Genomic DNA, 20,953 nt, shown 5'->3' on the forward strand with positions numbered 1-20,953 from the left:
CCTTGAACATTGGATTTCAAGTTCTTCAATTTTGAGACTTGGATTGGCTCTCCTTGCTCCTCAAGCTTGCACACAGCCTATTGTGGTAACTTGTGGTCATGTAAGTTAATTCCTTAAAAACTATATATATATATATAAAAAATATATGGAATCCTTATAAACTATACATACACACACACACACATATATCTCCTATTAGTTATATATTATATATATATATACACACACACACATATATATATTCTATTAGTTCTTTTCCCCTAGAGAACCCTGAGTAATACACAGGCTAAGAACTGTCTCTCAAAAGGAGGATAGTGTTCCACAGAAGATGGCAGGGACTTGCTCCAAAATCCTAGAGGCCTCCACTGTGATTCACATAAGGGGACCTGCCAAAGGCTCCAAACTGCATCCCTATCTGCCACTGACATCACAAGCACCATTGGCTCTACTGAGTCATATGGCCCAAGAGGCAGAGCAGCTTGCACAGCAGCCTGGACCTGTTGCAGAGCATTCTCCTGTTCTAAATCCCACTTGAAACTGGCAGCCTTTCAGATCACCCAATAAATATGCCAGAGCAACACAACCAAATGAGGAATGTGTTGCCTCCAAAATGCAAATAAGCCCAACAGCCATAGCATCTCTTTCTTGGTTGTATGTGGAGCCAAATGCAGCAACTTATCCTTCACTTTAGAAGGAATATCTCCACAAGCCCCACACCACTGGACTCCTAGATTTTTTCCTGAGGTAAAAGGTCCTTGAATTTTATTGAGATTTATTTCCCATCCTTTGACACGTAAATGTCTCACCAATAATTCCAGTGTGTTTGTTACTTCTTGCTCACTGGATCCAGTTAGCATAATGTCATAAATGTAATGGACCAGTGTGATATCCTGTGGAAGTGAAAGGTGATCAAGATTTCTCCGAATAAAATTATTACACAAAGCCGGAGTTTTGATATACCCCTGAAGTAGAACAGTAAAGGTATATTGCTGGCCTTGCCAGCTGAAGGCAAATTGCTTCTAGTGGGCTTTATGGAAAGGAATGGAGAAAATGACATTTGTCAAGTCAATGGCTGCATACCCAGTATCAGGAGATGTATTAATTTGCTCAAGCAATACAGCCACATTTGGTAAGTTAATTTCTTAAAAACTCTCTCTCTCTCTCTTTCTTTCTCTCTGCAATTGGAATCATTACTTGGTTAAGCTTACTATAATGCACTGTCATTCTCCAAGATCCATCCATCTTCTGCACAGGCCAAATGGGAGAATTGAATGAGGATGTGGTGGGTATTACCACCCTTGTGCCTTTCAATTCCTTGATGGTGGCACAAATCTCCACAGTCCCTCCAGGGATGTGATATTATTTTTCATTTATAATTTTTCTAGGTAGATGCAGCTCCAATGGCTTCCATTTGGCCTTTCCCATCGTAATGGTCTTCACCCTAGCAGTCAGGGAACCAATGTGTGGTTCTGCCTGCTGTTAAGTTTGTCTATGCCAATTATGCATTCTGGCACTGGGTCACTGACCACAGGATGAGTCCAGGAACCCATTGGATCTACTGTAAGTCAGAACTGAGCCAAAACTCCATTAACTACCTGACCTCCATAAGCTCCTACTTTTATTAGAGGACCACATTGACATTTTGGGATCCCTGAATCAACGTCAGCTCAGGCCATTTCAGTTGTTCCTGAAATGTCTGATCATTTCCCTTTCCCCAGTGCACAGTTACCTTGGTAAAAGGCAGGAGGCCTCCTTGAGGAAGGATAGGACAAAGATTCACCACATGAATTGTCAATAACGTAGTGGGGTCCTTCTTCAATGGGACCCGGCCTCCCCTTCATTCAAGGGTTTCAGGTCTGTAAACTGGCTCATGTCTGGAAATTGATTGAGGGGTAATGATTTTCTGTTTTTATAATTTAAATTAGTCTTTTGTCTATTTGACCTAGAAGTTTTCCACTTGTATAAATTAATTAGGGATACAGCAGGCTTTCTATAAATTTTACTTCTAGGAAAACCATGATTAATTAGTCAATGCCAGAGTTCTTCATAAGTCAGACTATTCTGATTGCCGTTTTGCCTCTGTTGTCCATTATGGTAGCTACTCCCACTTTGCCTTTGATGGTTGAGTGCTGCCACTAGGCCCCTGTGACTTCATTACCCCATTATTCCCATTGTGTTTAAATCTTGTAGTTGAGTGACTGCTATTTCCACGGTTAGATCTGACATACAGAGAACAGTAATTACAGGGCTCTTCAAAAATGCAGGTGCTGCCCTCACAAATCTATTTCACAAGGCATTGTTCAAGGGTATATCTTCTGAACCCTCTCAGATGTGATAACTAGGTCTAAAGTGACTAAACCATTCCACTATCCTAATTTCTTTAAGTCTTTGGATCCCATCCTCCATATTAAACCAAGGGAGATCAGGCATTTCCAGATGGCTCACAGTGAACCATCTTTTAATCCATATTTCAGCTAACAAAGCAAATAAACTACTAAAACTTTTTTTTAACCCCCCAAGCTGCAACATAAAATGCAGAGTCCTCCTTAATGAGCCTAAATCAGTAAATTCTGCCTGATCCAACTCTATGTTCTTTCTACCATTATCCCACACCTTAATATCCCTTCCCATTCCTGTTCTCTACTTTTTTACTTGTATAAATTAGAGAAAACTCAAGCAGTTTTTTTTTTTTTTTTTTTTTTAAGTGTAGCAAACCTCCTCATGAGTCACACACTGAATCTCACCTCTGTGGGCCTGTTGGGACTTCAGTCTAGTTATAGGTCTAGAAGCAAACAAGAGTGTTGGGCTTGGGGGTGGCTCCTGAGGAGAATCAACATATCTTTCCTGGCAACTGCCTCAGGGGAGGCCATCACTGTTTCCTCAGGGAGCACAGGTTTATCTCCTCAGTTTGAGGGTTCCAGGAGTCAGGGAGGGGATGTTGCCACTTCTGGGGATAAGGAAACTATTTCTTCTGGCAAAAAAAAATTCATAAAAGTTAACAAACTCAGTATCTGCAGCTTCATCAGGGTCCTCCCACATATACCCATTCCAAATTGCGGGGTTTCATTCTTTTCCAATCAATTTCCTCACTTTAACAGTAGATACTTGGCAAGAATATGCTTGCACCTTTTGGTGCAGGTCAGGCACTTGCATGATAAGAGGTAATGTGTGTTCTTCCAGTTTCAGCTCTTTCTCTACAGGAGATAAAATTCTCATTCAGGGCAATCTTAGTGAATTTGAAGCTCAGTGTCTGGTTCTGAAGCCCGAAGATGAAATCTCTGAGTTCATCATTTTATTTCATCACTTCATCCATCGAACTTAGGAGCAACCAAGCAGCTTCATTATGTTCCTTGTTTCTCCACCTATGGTCAAAGGTATTATGTATATAGTCACTAAACTCCTTGCCTTTCACAGGCAGTGACTCAGGAGAGTCAAATGCATATATAATATACATATATATATTCCATTAAATCTAATATATATATGAGTTTCTTAAGTATTAACTCATATGATCATGAAGTCCCACAATAGCTATCTGCAAGCTGAGGAGCAATGAGAGTCAGTCCACATCCCAAAGCCGAAGAACTTGGAGTCTAATGTTTGAGGGCAGGAAGAATCCTGCACTGGAGAAAGATGTAGGCTGGGAGCCTAGGCCAATTTTGCCTTTTCACGTTTCTCTTCTTGCTTTATATTTACTGGCAGCTGATTAGGTGGTACCCACCCAGATTAAGGATGGGTCTGCCTTTCCCAGTTCACTGAGTCAAATATTAATCTCCTTTGGTAATACCTTCTCAGACACACCCAGGATTAGTACTTCAATCCAATCAACTTGGCATTCAGTATTAACCATCACAGATGTTATTTTCTTTTTTCACTTACATTCAGTATTATTTTATTTAAAAAAAAAATTATGTTGTGCACATATTTTACGTTACTCTTTTGACTATTGTGTTTTCTTCTGTAGTTAACATCTACGTTATTATTTATCATATTTTAATGATACATATTAGATTGTGTCCATGCTCTAGTACTCAAAAATGCTATAATAAAAACCCATGCGACACTTTTTTTTTTTTTTTTAGGGAACCATACCCTTGTTCTTCAGAATGAATATCCAGGTGTGACTTGCTAAATCATCAGAATAACTATCCATAATTTCACCAAATCACCACTCATGGTATGTGAAAATTCTCATTTCCTTCACCATCATTTACTATTATTTAACTTCTACATTTTTTCAAAATCAGCTGAGTATAATTTTTTTAAATTTACTTTTCTTTTCCAACCAAAAACATTGAGCTTCTCTTCACATATCTGCAGGATGTTGGATTTTCTTCTATAAATCGTGCCATTAGTATAACATACATATATTACATTACCCTATTTTTTTTTCTGTCATTGCAATTATCTTCACTAAATATTTTATACTTTTTTTTTTTTTGACAGGGTCTCACTCTGTTGCCCAGGCTGGAGTGCAGTGGCATAATTACAGCTCACCGCAGCCTCCACCTCTTGAGTTAAAGTAATCTTCCCACTTTAGTGTTAGGAGTAGCTGAGAATACAGACATGTGCCATCATGCCCAGCTAATTTTTTTGTATTTTTAGTAGAGACAGGGTTTCACCACATTGGCCAGGCTGGTCTTGAACACCTGGGTTCAACAAATCCACCCACCTCAGCCTTGCAAAGTGCTGGGATTACAGGTGTGAGCCACTGCATGCACCTGATCTAATTTTATTCTTCCTTAAGGTAAATTCACCAAACTTTTAACTAATTACTTTTAATTTTAGAAAGCTTTCATTTTATGTACTTCTTTTTCACTTAAGGAATTAAAAATAATTTTTGGTCTTTCTTTCCAGTCACATGGTGCAAAGGAGGAACCGAAAAATTAAATCATTTGGTCAGGATTATCCATTCAGCAGTGAAGCTGGATATCCACAAATGTTTGTTAAAGAAAGTGCCACTTATTTAGTTTAAAAAGATTCCATACACACCATTGGAATGGATAAGTATGAAAACAGAAAGTGTCAAAAAGAGTGTGCTATGTTTAAAAAAAAAAATCCCTGAGTCAGGACTGGGGAATATTGGTAGCCCATTTGAATTTTTGTTTAGTTGCAAACCACTGGATCAATGTTTTGCTTAAGCAGAAAACAATCACATGAATTAACATATAATAAGAGGTTAAAAAAACAAACTTTTGAAGCTTGGGGAAACAGTCATGACTAAGGTTGTAGCAATGACTAACTGTAAGGTCACAGCAGAAACTAATGCTGTTTCCATCATGTTAACAGCCCCAAACACTAAAATCCAGGAACTAGACTTGACTACAATGGCTACTTCTGCCATCACAGCACACTGAAAGAGAAAAGAGCTTATGGAAGTTTTCTTTGCCAGAACTTCCACAAAACACAGAGGTTCAGCTGCCCTCAAACACTCAGAGCTTCCTTTGCAGGTTTCATTCAGTGAAAATAGATAAATTAAAGGTATAGTACAGGAGCCTCTGAGTGTACTCCATCTTCCTAGTAGTACACATGAAGAAAAATTTTCAGTCCCTCAAAACACACAGTGGAGAATATATGAACCTTTCAAAGGTATAATTTAAATGACTGCTTTTGTCTCAATCTATATATTCATTTCTTCAACAACTATTGCGTGTCTACTGTATGGCAAGCACAATAGGAGGCAGAGAGATGTAATAATCAGCAGAAGCAGATGTTAAATTAGCTCTCATAAAATTTAAAATTTAGTGGAGTAAACAGACACTAAATTAAAAAAAGAAAAAAAATGGAAAACAGGAGCAACAAAAGCATTCAAGCCCACGGAAACGTGCAAATATGATGTACCATGAAATAGATGCACAGCAACCTCTGAGAACATGTACTAGGCAGAGGTCACCTGGCCAGAGAGATGAGAGTTTCATGGCATATTCTCTATTTGGGTTTTAAAAAGGGGATAAATATGGGTTACCTGGGCAAAGATAGCATTGTAGGCTCACATCTCTAGTGAAGAGAATGAGAGGCCACATGATGCAGATGACTTAGGAAAGATTTGTAGAAGCAAGGTCATGAAGGCTTTGATAATTACAGCAAATTTTGTTTCATATGTTTAGAACAGTGAGAATGACTGTGAGTTTTAATTGGAGGGTGACATAACAGATTATCATTTAAGAGAAACAAAAAAGTAACTGTCTACTATACAGAAAATGCATATGAGAGATTGATAAACGCTACTTTGGAGTCTACTGCTGTCTTTAAAGTGAAATGGTTTAATGGCTAGAAGTAATGTACCATTAGAGATGCAGAAAATCAGATCATTTTGTGGCATAATTAGGTGGTAAAACTGACAGAAACATTTGATGTAGGGTTTGAAGAAGAGAAAGGTGTCAAGCACAATTTCTATTTTTTTCTGAAGTAGATGTATGTTGGTTCACATTTATGACATGGATGGAGACACTGTAAAACCCAGTCTGGTAAAGAGTCCCATATTTAGTCGTGAACATGTTAAGCTTGAATATCCTAAAGCAAATAAGAAACAAGAAAAATAGAGAGTTAGGCTGGAGAAACACAATAGACCATTATCTCTGTGTAAGTGGAATTGAAGTCATTGATAAAAATGAAGGCCACTGTTTTAAAAGGAGAAAAAGGCCTTTTAATTACCCAAAAGAAGAAAATGCACCTTCTAATAGAAAAGAAGGGGCTCATGAGGAAAAAGACAAATGAGGAATGTTGCTGTCAATAAGGCCAATGGAAAACAGTTTAAAGAAGGATAAGTGCCCAAAAGTGCGGAAAGCTTTTGGGGTCAAGGATAAGAAAGAAAAATTCCAAATGGAAGTCAATCCTGTATTACAAAAGGATGATGTGTGAAGGAGAATAGAGAAAATGGTGACAGAAATTTTAGAAATCTCAGTGCAAGAGTTTGACTTCATCAACTGTGGCCTGGATGCCCTCCCAATGCAATAAGTCTGGGAAAATACAGGTTTTACCTCTTTTGTTTCTCTTTCTTAGGACAATTGCCCTTACTTCCTTGATGGCTGGTATCTTGAAAACTGCTGTTTCATTTTTTTGTTGTTTGTTTGTAGTTGTTTGTTTCTTTAAAAGTGAGACATTATACCTGGTTCCTGATACTCCGAGACCTTGGCTGAAAGCGGTTTCGTTGCCTACAAGATTTATGATGTACTGAATGTGATGTGTAAAAACTGTAAAAAGTCGAGTGACTCCAAGGTTTGGGCTGGAAGTACTATAAACATGAAGTTCCTATGAATTGAGATGGGAAAAACTCCTTAGAGAAGGGTCTTTAGAAGTAAAGTTATTCATTACTTATAGTTATCAGTTCTTGCTACAGATTCAAATTATCTAGTGAGCTTTCTGTAAGATTCCTAAGGTCCTCCCAAAAATACAGCAGAAACTTTGTAGTGTAGTGTCAGCACATTGGTATCAAACAAAAAATACCAAATTTTTCTAGTTTTCAGCTGGCATTGAAAATCAATGGCACTACTGCTTCTTTCACTTTAATATACATATGAATCACTTAGGGATCTTACAAGCTTCAAATCCTTATTGTTTGTCTGGGCGATGAACCTAGTTGGTCCACATTCTCCATAGCAAGGCACTACAATTCAAATTCATGATAGAGCTATTTCACAGTGAAGATTAATCTGATCCACTGTGTAAAGCGTTTGTGTTAGCTGTTCTGTATTAAAAGATGTATGAAGGTAAAGGATTCAATGGTTAATTAAGTTTGGCAAACAGTGAGTTAAACAAGGTTATGGAGGTTTCTTTATTGCAGGATTTTTTACAGCTAATGCCTTCCTAAAGTTACTTCTTCCATAATCCATTTTCATGGCACATATTACAGGATTAGGGCTTTGCAAAACCTACCATCCTGTACTAATGCAGAGATTGAGCTACCTACAAATAATCTTTGCTACTTGCTTAAAAGCTTAAAACTTTACCGATATACCTATTTAACTGCTTTGTTTTCAGTTTCTTAATCTGATTCATGACTTTGATAATCCATATTTATTTACAAGTCTAAATAGATTTTACAAAAAACAAATTAATTATGGTTTTGGATTGTAAAATAATTTTGTTGCACATACACATATGATTCTATTTGTACTTTAAAAAGTACTTAGCAGGTGATTACTTTTTTCTTTGTTCCTCCCTATAGTGTTTTGTGTTCCGTAAAAAAATCACTTGCCTTTGCATAATTTCATCATATATTGTTTGGTGACATGTTCTCATTTACCAGCATTTGGGAAACATATAAAATGTGAGCGAAATACTCTTTTCAAAAAATTACACTGATGTTTTATTAGTAAAAAAAAAAATGTGTAAATTGTCTTAAACACTAATTATAGAAATATTATGTAGATGAGAATTCTAGATTAACAACAAAATTGACTACTTCTTCAAAAACGAGTTATGAAAACAAACATGCCAGCACTTACCAGCCTACAGGTGAAGAGAAACTCATTTTATATTGATACTCAAATTATGAAAGGTCATAGCTTCTGATACCACATGAAGTACATGATACCTCATGTACTTCAGAACCTTCTCTGACATCCCCAACACCATTAACGTCAAATATTTTGAACCTTCTCCAAGTGTGATGGTGATTCAGAAATACTGAGGCTTGTATTTTTTTTCTGTACTCACCTCTTTAAGCTGGTATCTTATCCATGCTATGAATCTATTCTTCTACCAGATGCAGGGATGCAATAAAGTTAGAAGACATCAGTCAATGGGTGGCACATGCTGGGTGTGAAGGAGGTGTGAGAGCTGAGGTATACATTGGCTAGCACTACACCAAAGATACATAGAATGTGCCAAGAATCATAACCATCTACATAGCTTACAGTTCTCACTAACATAACTTACTGTTCTATTGTCTTCCTAACTAATTTACCATGTTAGGAAACTCTTACCAGGAAGATTAAAGTTTCAAATAATTTCATTCTGGGAATTTTCTGAAAAACATACCAACTCTTCAGTAGCGAACATTAAATGATAGTTTATACCTTAGGACTCTCAATTTCTTGCCTCAAATCGTTGCCTTCTTCCTTGTACCAATGCTCAACTGTAACATCATGATTCTTACCCTGGTCTAAATGGTCCCTCCATGTAAAGACCTATCATAAATCAGACTTAAAAGTCTTCATAAATATCACAACTCTGCCACTTCATCTCAGAGATGTTACTAACACGCTGTCAAGGTAGTGAACCCTTGTTGAGAAATGATGTATTTTTTAAAAAAAATTTTTCCACATTCAGAGCTTTCTGATAAAGAAAACTGTTATACACTAATGATAGAGTGACTTCTCTTTCTTAAAACAATTTACTACTTATATATTAGTGATAAATGTAGAACTATGTGTTTACATCAAAGGTAATAAACCTAGACCCTAGTTACATTCCCAAAGGTTGAGAGAACCTAGGAGACTTTGACCTTCCCTCCCAAAAAGATTTGTTTATGTTCCAGAGAAAAAGATAAGACTACTCTCTTGGCTGAGTGTGGTGGCTCATGTCTGTAATCCCAGTACTTTGGGAAGCCGAGGTGGGTGGATCACCTGAGGTTGGGAGTTTGAGACCAGCCTGACCAACATGGAGAAACCCTATCTCTACTAAAAATATAAAATAAGCTGGATGTGGTGGTGCATACCTGTAATCCCAGCTACTGGGGAAGCTGAGGCAGGAGAATCACTCAAATGCAGAAGGCAGAGGCTGCAGTGAGCCAAGATCGTGCCATTGCACTCCAGCCTAGGCAACAAAAGCAAAGCATTGTCTCAAAAAAGACTACTCTCTTTCTGGGGGCAGTAGAGGTGAATGTGTCCACACCTATATAAGCTTCCAGTTTTATAATGTTGGGTTTCTCTGCTCTAGTATAGGTCCCGTTCCTCTACCCAGCCACCTCTATCTCTGCCACACACACACATGTTCAGGGTACATCTGTCTCTCATCACTTTGTAATATTGGGGTTTAGGGGTTCAGGGTGCCCACAGCTCCCCTGAGAGGACGTTTCTCCAGGTTCCTGGTCTCCTGCCCTCTCAAGAATGAGAGAGGGGACCATGGCACAGTGCACAGTAAATGCCAGATTTAAAAGTGTTTGGAGAAGGTGATTTATTTAGAGAAAGAAAAAGGAGAAGGAGAGAGAAAAAGGAGGAGAGAGAAACAGCTAACTCTCACACTGAGTGAGAGAAAGAAAAGTGGCTCTCACATGCAGTGAGATGGTTTCCCAGAGCGGGGATACTATAGAAGGAAATCTCCTCTCATACTGAGTGAGAGAATCCAGAAAGGTGGAATCCAGGAGAGGAAAGCAGCTTCCACACTGAATGGAAGGGAATAGAGAAAGATGGAGTTTAGGAGGGGAAGACAGGCTTCCATGAGAGAGTGTGGAAGGGGACTCTAGGGGGGAAATCCAGGAGAGAGAAAGATGGCTTCCACGAAGGGAGTGTTCATGGAAGGGGATCCAAACATGGAGTCCGAAGGGGTGTGGAAGAAGGGGACTTTTAACCTGGGAGGAACCCTCACCTTCTCTAAGACCCCAGGCCAATGAAAGGAGTTCCTTAGAACTTCCACTGGAGTGACTGACTCTTAGTTTCTTTCCGTGCAGTGAAATTCAAACCTAGACTATTGAATCTCCCAGATGGAAACAGATGGGAGAGGAGCATGGTGCTAGGAAGTTCTTGCCCTTAAAACTACATCCATTTGTGGACCCAGAAAGAGAACACATTCCCTCAATTTTGTCACATCCAGTAAAAATCTTTACTAACATTTGTTTCAAAGATTTTCAGCGGGAACCCTGTGTTACACGGCTATTCCTATGTTGGCCAGAAAGTTGTAGTTAGCCTCCAACAATGTTTCCTGTATTTGCTATGCCCAATAACTGTTCCAGCCTCTCTCTGTATCATACCCTGGTATAATCCTACACTCCTAGTGCAAAATTCATCCAAACACTCAAGGATCCCTTCTACAGTCATCATAGTTTGAAATTGCATATGGTTAAAGTATTTTGTTTTCCTTTTTAATTTAGAACACATACATCAGTGCTTCTCAAGGTTCAAGTATACAAACTACCACAGATCTTGTCGTATTACAGATTCAGATTCAGTAACTCCAGGTAGGGCTTGAATGTTTGTCACTTCAACAAGCTCCCAGATGATGCTGCCAAGAATGGTCTGAGGACTATAAATGAAGTAACAAGATGCAAGAGAAAAACCGAGCTCCAATAGAAGAGTTTGCAAATTTCAACAAAATAGAAAAAATAGCTTCTAACAAAACATTCTAACACAAAATGAATTATTGATGAAGATGTGGAAGCCAGTTATGTCAATACAACTAAGATTGTTCCTCAACAAGAAATTAGTGACAACCATCTGCCAAATCCTTTCCTCTTCCTCCTTCCTTCCCCTCTACTTCTCTTCTCCTATTTTCTTGTGTCTAAATATCTATTTTAATTTCTGCACTTACTATTAATGCTTTTTACCCCTCACCATTCAACTTCTAAGAAATGACTTTTACATTTTTTCCTTATTACCTTCATACTAATATCCTAATAACCTTCCTGTACTTGATGTGAACCATCAGACCCCTCCACATTCAGAATGATGTGGACTATCAAAAGGAATGGGCTATCAGTATTCGGCAATTCGTTTTGAAGGATGTGAAAAGGATTCTAGCATTGTCAGCTAAGGTAGACAAAAAGTTATAGAATATTCTCCCAACAGTAAATTTCCCAAGAGCAACTTAAACAATTCTATGGTGATTTTAAAAAAGCTCTTCTCTGGTGTCGTCACCTTACTCATTGGCTTCTCATGCACACACATGACTATATTATTAACATTGTATTAGCTTCACAGAAACCATTTTAAAGATACTTTTTTTTTTCATAAAATAAAAATCTAGACTTACTGGTTTCCTGAGGTTTTTTGCTTCTTTTGTGCTTCTTTCTTTTACATATTTTGTACTATACATGGATAGGATTAAAATGTGACATGTTTTCTGGAAATTGATTGTTTTGTTTGGAAAGCATAAATACATTTTAGTTTTATGATTTTTTTCCCCAACTGAAGCTGGAAAGGGCCATATGAGGGAAGCTGATGACGAGCTACTTTTTTCATAGCGTTAAAATGGCAGTTTTCCTACAGCTTTCTTCTGCTCCCTTGTTAGGGGATTAAGAAAAAAGGTAAAAGATGGTTGAAAACAAAATCAGTATAGGAATTTTGAGAAAAGGATTATAACTTTTTTAAACCTATTGTGTTAAAAAAGGTGTTTGCTCGGGGGGCAAAACAAATGCTCATAGAAAGATAATAAACTAGTTTTACAAAATGAGGTTCTAGAAAAGTGATCAGATTAGACATATCAGAAATACAACTGATTAAAAAAATGTAAATCTTAATTTTGAATGTTATTGTTTATTCTTTTCTACCTATGTTCTCATAAATCAAATTATTTTTCTTGGACAATATTCAAACCAAGGACACAACTTTCTACTTTGAATTAGGTGCTATGCATAGCACATAACTGGGAATGGTATGCACCGGTTCATTGAGCTTATAGTCCAAAGTAATATTATTGTGTGATGCTTCAGTGAATATGGTATGCCAAAGAGGCAAATAAACTCTATCAGGTGCCTGAGTGTCATTTATTGTACCAGAAGAGGTAACAGAAATTGAACCCCAGTGATCTGGAAGAAGTTTACCTCTCATGGGTGAGCACCAGAAACTAATTTGCTCACTGTAGAGCTGGATGATGATTGTGGCAATTTGGCCTTTATTTCTTTTTATTAAGGGTGTATGATTATAAACCTACCATTTCTATGCTTTGAAGAATCAAATATAATATTCAAGTATAAAAGAAAACAAAAACACATACACATGGTAAGACATTGTCACACCAAACGCATAGTCGAGCCTCAAAGTTTTTGCTTTTCTGATTGATTTTTCTGTTGGTATTAGAAGAATTCATCAGATAAATCAAATTTATATTTGTAGAGGTCTGCTTCTTGGGATGACCAAATTAAAAAAAAAAAAGAAAACTATGACAATCTACTTGAGTTTGGTATTGAGATAGGGATATGTATATAAGTTAACAAATAACCTTAGTTACCTGGAACCGATATTATTTGGATTCTTCTATAAAGATAACTGAAACAATAATTTTAACGTCATGGATATGGATACCCTCTGTTTTACTCTAACCTACTGCTTGTGATAATTCCTCACTGAATTACTGAGACAAAGAATCCCCAAATCCTGGGGCCATTCACCACTCTTTTTTTATGTATTTCATGAAGAGTGAAGGGAGCTGTGCAATAAATAGAGAACAATGTTTGAATCATTCAAAAAAATGTCCGGATAATTTTCTCTCAAGAAAGAAAAGATAAAACTAATATGCTTATCGTAACTATTATTAGATAAAAACTCTACTAGGTTATTTGTATAAAATTTCTTATCTAATTGTAAAAATGCTTAGGAATAAATTTAATGCACATGTTATCACCTTGGAAAAAATCAAGAAAATTTAAATAATTCTCTTTAATTTAAATAATTTAAAAGGAGAATTTAAATAATCACTTGTGTGTTGTGTGCAGATGTCATTTATACTTGGTCATACCTACTCATTAACTGTCTTTCTGTAGATAAATTATAGGAATCAAGAATGATTGGAAATCAATAAAACAATGTTTTAAGAAAAGTTTGTGTGTTTAGATAAGGACAAACCATGTAAACGTTTAAAGATTTGGTAAATGTGTTTTTATAAGACATACAAAAATAGTACTTCCTGAGTGATAGCATCAAAATTGAGCAGGCAAAGCTCACAAACGTATATTTAACTCATTTTGTCACTAATTTTAAGAGCATAGACCCCAGGAGATAATGTATATTTGCTTAAAAATGGTTTAGTTTTCACTTATATGAATAATGGGTTTTTGTAGGATGATTTTGAGGATTATAACAATATATTATCATTAATTTAATAATTTTATTTTTTTGACATATTGTATAATGTATTTTACATGGCTCTTAATGTTTTATATGATTTAAAAACTTGATTAATTTTTTTGGAAGCTCATATGAATTCCCTTTTAAAATTTGTTTTCTGGAGATTTATTTATTACGATGTAGAGTAAAAAGACTAGTGAAAAACACATAAATGTCATTGTTTACTTTATTAAAACACATTTAAAACATTCAATACCAGTCAGAAAAGTTCATAAAATTATCATGAGTATAGATGTATGGATGTCATTGTTTTAGTAAATAATCCTAAATCAACATATTTATGTTTTTATTTGCCAACTTCAGTAGCTGAACTTTATAGTAAAATGTTTTTTCTTCTCTATTACCCTATTTTAACTCTTAATTAAGGAGAATATGGATTCTATAATTTAAAAATATATCTTTTTACTGTAAAGTTTAACCAAAATAATTAAATATAGTTGATTTCCAACTTTCTTCAGTGTGTACTTGAGTACGAATAATGAGCTTTTTAAATATGCCTGACTTAAGCTACATTTTAACATTTCTACCTCTCCAGTAAATATCTATTTCTACTTCCCCAGAAGAAACAATATTTTGAAAATCAATTCTAAACTCAAATGTATGTGCATTGATCTTATTTACCTGTTCTTATTTAACTCACTATAACAACCAACACTAACAATAACAAAAATAAAATTCATGACTTGACTGCCTGCAATCACTTAATTGACATAGGTTCTAATTATTAAAACTAATTCCCATCTATATAAAATCCATATGATTTTGTTTATGGCTTCGATCTTTTATAGCATTATTCAAACAATCTATTGTTAGAATCAAAATAATTATACATAGAGTGCATACATCATCTCATTAAATGCATATATTGAGAACAATGATTAATTCTGATTTTCTTTACAGTTAAAAAAAGAACCAATTCATTGCAGACTTAAATACTTTCTGTGAACTTAATCACAATTATTAGCATACTTTGGTATACCAAGGAGTGCCATAACTAATGGCACTATAAATGGCACAAAAGTAAATTCAAAAGTATTTGTGAAATACTAGTTAACTATTATCCAGAACTTTTGCTAATTATCCTGTCTTATAATAAGAGATAATATAAACTTTATATCAGTTATCTGTGATTTTCTAAAAAAAATCCTGATACATATGATCCTGGGTATCAGAAATGTTACTTACCTGGCTCAAGTTTTAACACTTAACAGTTTTAAGCTAACTCCTTCAACAGGAGTCAGAATATGAGTTCAGCGTTCTTGCAACATAACATTTGTGTATGTTCCATGCCTCCACGTGGTTTTCCTTTCTCCTGATATGGACCCAAACAACACCATAGTGCCTGAAAACATAAATTTGTGAAGTTTAGATGTCTTTGAAAATGAGCCTTTCATCTAGCTATCCTGACTTGCAAATATAGTTCTCTATGTTGCACTTCTGATTTTCTTCTAGATATTTGACTGACACTCTTGACAGTTTGAATATTATTTATTTATAAAAATACACCATTAAAGAAAAAAAAGTATATGAATGGTGATAGGTAAAAAGTTAATTCACTATATCCAAACTTCATTTGACCTCTACATTAAAAAGTATTAAAAAACTAACAGTGAAATCACGAGATAAAAATGAGAGATTTAATGATTAGTAGGTACCAAGCAATTATGCAATTTAATTCAAAACTTTTATGATTAGTACATACATGTAATTGATATACAATACATGCACTGTATATATACATATTTTAAATGTGATATGTATCTGCATTCATTTATTATCAGTGCATTATTATTACTAGGTAGATTTTGGTTATAAAAATAATGTTTTTTGCATTTTTTCAAATTACTTGTATTCTGTTTTGAATGGTAGATAAGAATATGATTTCTGATATATACATACCTTTCCAGTAGATGGTAGTACAGATGTTTATAAGAGAACATTTGGTAGTATAGACTTCAAGAGGAGAGAGAACTACTCAAACTTGATAATAGTATATTAAAAACTTAATGTTAAATATTAAATGAATTATGAGAGACAGGAGAATTATAGGAACCAATATATTTAGTTTTAACAGTTAAATTTTAAGAAATCGTGTTCATGTGCTTGTGTTGCTTCTGAGTAAGTGAATTTTAAAAATTGAAGCACCAATCCTTAGGGCACAAGTCTCCAATGTTTACTTGTGTTTATTATTTTTAATCCAAACACTGCTTTGTTCAAAAATCCTATTCAATGTGACGTCTTATAGTCAATGCTATCTTCAATTATATATCTTCAGTTTTTACTTACTGTTAATAAAACAACATTGATATATTGTGTCTCTTGAGATTTCCCAAAGTGAATATTTACTCTTTAGTTTTGTTGATGTCTATAGTTTGTCCCATTAAAGGCATTTTTGATATAAATACATACTCCAAAACAATAAAATTACAAAGATAAAATGTTCAGAAATTTTCATGGGCAGGTTGTGAAAAGAAAAGAAACATAATCCCAGTGGTCATATTTGTATAAAAGATTTTAATGCCAAACAAGTGTTTGATTGAGGAGATGATGTAAAGGGATATAATTATTTATGTTTTGTTTAGTAGAGATGACTACGCATGGTTAAGAAGGAAATAGTTTTGTGGTTTATACATATGCCTACAACAGTTTGTTCAGCACTTTCATGCGCAGCACTACTCAAAGTATATTTTTTTATTATGCTATAGCCTATGTGTAGTCATTGGTGTTTAATTAGGCCCCACCAGGAGCAAATGTATAAATCACTTTACAGAACGACTTTGATTCCACTCCACACTGCGGCAAAAGCACGATGTACCCTGGAATAATTATGAGCAAGGGACCTATTTGAAGTTAAGTGCACAAAAGCAGCTTGGTTGTATGACCTGCTATGGGGACTATTGAAAGCTCCTTTTGGGGCAGGTCCGGAATTCCACAAAGATAGCAACCTCTGCTGGCAGTTCTACAATCATCTTGTACAGGGAGGCACCGAATGGTCCTTGCACTAACCACGCGCAGAAGGTTACTCTGGTACTTTTAGGTCAAGATGAAAGAATAGTCTGACATCTTTCCAGGCATTTTTAAAAATAATAGTAATTTTCAATTATTTTGCTACCCTTTTGGTCTGAACTATTATATTTTTTGAACACTTTTCTTTCAAGTGAATGACATTTACCTAATATGGTTAAGTAATTGTTACTTAACTTTATTACACAATTGTTACCTAATGCTTTTGAAAATTTTCCGTTTTTACTTGGAAAAAGCCTTTAGCAGCCATTTTTAAAGTTTTAGCGCTAGTTTATTTTTATTTTTAAATCACACATCCTGGTGTTGACAGGAAAATTTAGGGAACCTCATTGTATAAATATTTAAATTTAGATTTTCTTTGGTTAATTGGGTGGGTGGTTGGAAAGTTATAAAGCTCTTTTCTTTTCATCCATTTTCTATCATATTTCCATTGCCAGAGCTAACTTGGTATGACTTATGGAGGCTTAAACAAGAAAAAAAGGAGAGAGAATATATTGTATTTGATACCTGCTTTTAATTCTATGAAAATATTTTAAAAATATCAAATTACATGAAAAGTGACAAGAAAGTAATTTTTAGGATTCATATTTAACATATCTTCACATGAGCATGTATCAATAGATATAACTAAAATATAGATGTAAGCCCCATGTAAATACATACATATATGTTTATAAGGACTATACCATTTATTATAAAGTAACATTGACCCTAGCAAGAAATCTTTCCACCATCTTCATTTCCACTTCAATGTGTTATTACCCAGCACTCTTATTGTATATTACTTCTTTATCATCATTTTTTCCACGAGAAATCCTCTTTCTCTTCTAGTATGATTTATTCCTACAGCCACCCTACACATCATTAATATGAAAGTATTACTATAGTCTACAAGTTGGTCTCCATTGGCCTGTGTCTCTTGTGTTTCTTCAAACCTGTTTTGTATACTCAAATTTAGATGTATATGTAAATCCAATTCTTGCTGAATCCAAACTTCCACAACTGAATTCAACTATCTTTTGAGTCTTACCTCCGTACTCTTTAAAATTTATTCTAAAGATCAAAGAAATTGAACTCTAACATCTTCTTGATATTCCCTAGCAAATGTTGACCTATTTAATTCTTCTATGGTTTTACTCATCCTACCTCATCTGTCAGGAATGGCTAATCTCCCCTTAGTAAAATTGATTCATTGTTTTACGTTTTATTCAAAGAGCATCTTTAAATTGAAGCCGTCATTGAGACTCCACGTGGAAGGGTTTATTACCTTCTGAATCTTACAGAATATGATATAATGTTCATGATAATTTGCCTATGTGTCTTATATTATTTTGGTTTTATCTCCTATGCTAGATTTCAAGACCATAACATGTTTTTGTAGCTATGGATTATTTATTATTGTATTCTAGATTGCCTAAGAGCAAATGAGAAAAATCATTTGTTAACTAAACTTGCAAATATATTCATTAGTATTAGAAATTAAAAATATATATATATTTTTGGGGTATGACAGAGGTAGTATAGGTAATTTCATAGAAACAAGGAAAAAGCTATAATATGTTGACAACTACTTTCAAAAATAAAATTTAGGCTGAGTGCAGTGGCTCAAGCCTGTAATCCCAGCACTTTGGGAGGCCGAGGCAGGCAGATCACGAAGTTCAGAAGTTCAGAAATTCAAGATTATGCTGGCCAACAAAGTGAAACCCCATCTCTACTAAAAATACAAAAATTAGCTGGACATGGTGGCTATTCCTGTAATTACAGCTACTCAGAAAGCTGAGGCAGCAGAATTGCTTGAACTGGGACTGGAAGGTGGAGGTTGCAGTGTGTGGTGATTGCATCATTGCACTCCACCCTGGGCTACAGAGTAAGACTCTGTCTCAAAGAAAAAAAAAATTAAATCATAAAAATATTTACCTCAGTGTGAAATATGAAAAAAAAACTATTTATAAACTCTTAGTGCTTCTTTTTATGTATATTTTAATGAAATATCACCATATATCTTTCTTTAAAATAATTATTTATTGAATATTTACAATGCTAGAATCACTTCACAATATTTCTCTATCATAGCAAAAGCAAACAAAGGCACACATTTGCGTATGACTTTATATTATGAAATTAGTGATAATAGAGAAGATGTAATTGATACACAAAAATCTCTTCCATGGCAACAGATATAATTAAATATGTGCACACTTTGTTTTTGCCTTTTTACTATCAATATTCTTCAGAAGAGTTTGTATGTGTTCTCTTGTTCTTTTGGGCACAGATTGGTGATGTAAAAGTTGTATTAATAATATTCTGAATTAATTTCTAGGTACATATTCTAATTTCACTGCCTGACCAAAATATAATCAGAGGTATTAATTGTATTTATGTTTTTAAATCTGAAAAAAAAAAAAAAAAAACTTTATCCCCATGAGTAACTTCCTGTACTAAAGTTGATTAGCTCCAAAATTTGAGCTGTATTTCTTGGAAGAATAAATGTCTTATTTATATTATTTATGAAACATTATTGGGTGATGAGTTGTGACATTATTATCAGTTTATATCTTGGATTACAAAGTTAGCCCTCAGAAATTTTAAATTAGTCAAGCCCTTTGCTTGTCATTAGCTGTGTTCTCCTCAGTTCAGTAGCCATGCCATAGTTACACAATAAGCTTTGTGAGAATGAAATTTTAGAAATCTATTAGACTATTCGAAAGTATATTATGATGCTTAATTTTTAATTAATAAAATCCATTTAAAAAATATAAACAGTATTGGAACCATTTCAAAACAGAGAAGCAAAATGTATTAGAAGATTTAAATATACAAACACAGAAGAAGATAATTGAATATTTATCATTTACTGTTGAATTACTATTAAATGAGGAACACTTTTTTTTTTAAAGGACATTAGATATAGATTCTATTTTTCTGAAATACAAACAACTTAGGAGCTCTCTATCTCAAAAAAAAAGAACAAAGAAGTCATTGCATGAAATGTGTATATATGGTGAGTGGCAAAAATTGCATAATATAGGCATAAGGGACAAGTTTCCAAATAAGGAGTGGCAGCAGTAATTATAAAACATGGGATCAATTGGTCCTACCACTCATTACATTTTTTCAGAAGCTACTAGACATATGGTGCAAAAGAATGGCCTCTTGAAGGTGGAGCTGTTGGGCCAGCTTAGAGATAATACTTTGTAAAGATGGACACTATCCTTCAGGATGTGATTTTAGTGGTGTGAGGCCTTGAGCGGGGAGCCCAACTAAGCCAGGCCCAGACTACCAGTTTACAGAAACTTAGATAATAAATAGATGTTGTTTTAATCTGCTAACTTTGTGATAATTTGTTACACAGGATAGAACACAGATACAACCCCTCTTTTATTTAAAGCACTCCACTAATAAGTCACATGAACAGGGATCCACATTTTATATTTCTCTTGTCAGGAACTGAACTAAGACACCATTGCAGAGAGGATCTCTCTTCATTTATACTATTATAGTTCACCTGGCCTCCAGAATCTGTGTGTATTTGACCAACTGTCTCAAGGTCATGCAGTTATGTTGATACTAGTCACTTTCGCCTTCTCAGACATAAGTCACAGAACTAACTCCTGTATCCTCCTAAATACATGGGCACATACTCAAATGTATATCAAAGTCAATGAGTGGTCTGTTTGAAGCCTGTTTTACTAATCTTGGGTTTAGGAGGTCGTACTACTCGTAGCTTCCTTTTGAGAGTTAGGAAAATGATTCAGAGCATAATTCTTTTGAAAGAAACCTTCCTTATTAAATCTATTTAATTACTCATATTGCAAAACATTTATATTATTGATGTAGAATAACATTGGAATCTGTAGTGACTTTGTACTGTGTCTTAGGTAAGTTACAACTATACTGACAAGAATTCCTTTCTCTGTGGTTTCATG

This window comes from Aotus nancymaae, unplaced genomic scaffold, assembly GCF_030222135.1.
Source record: "Aotus nancymaae isolate 86718 unplaced genomic scaffold, 86718_ANA_hifiasm-v0.15.2.pri h1tg000033l, whole genome shotgun sequence".
In the NCBI taxonomy this organism is placed as follows: domain Eukaryota; kingdom Metazoa; phylum Chordata; class Mammalia; order Primates; family Aotidae; genus Aotus; species Aotus nancymaae.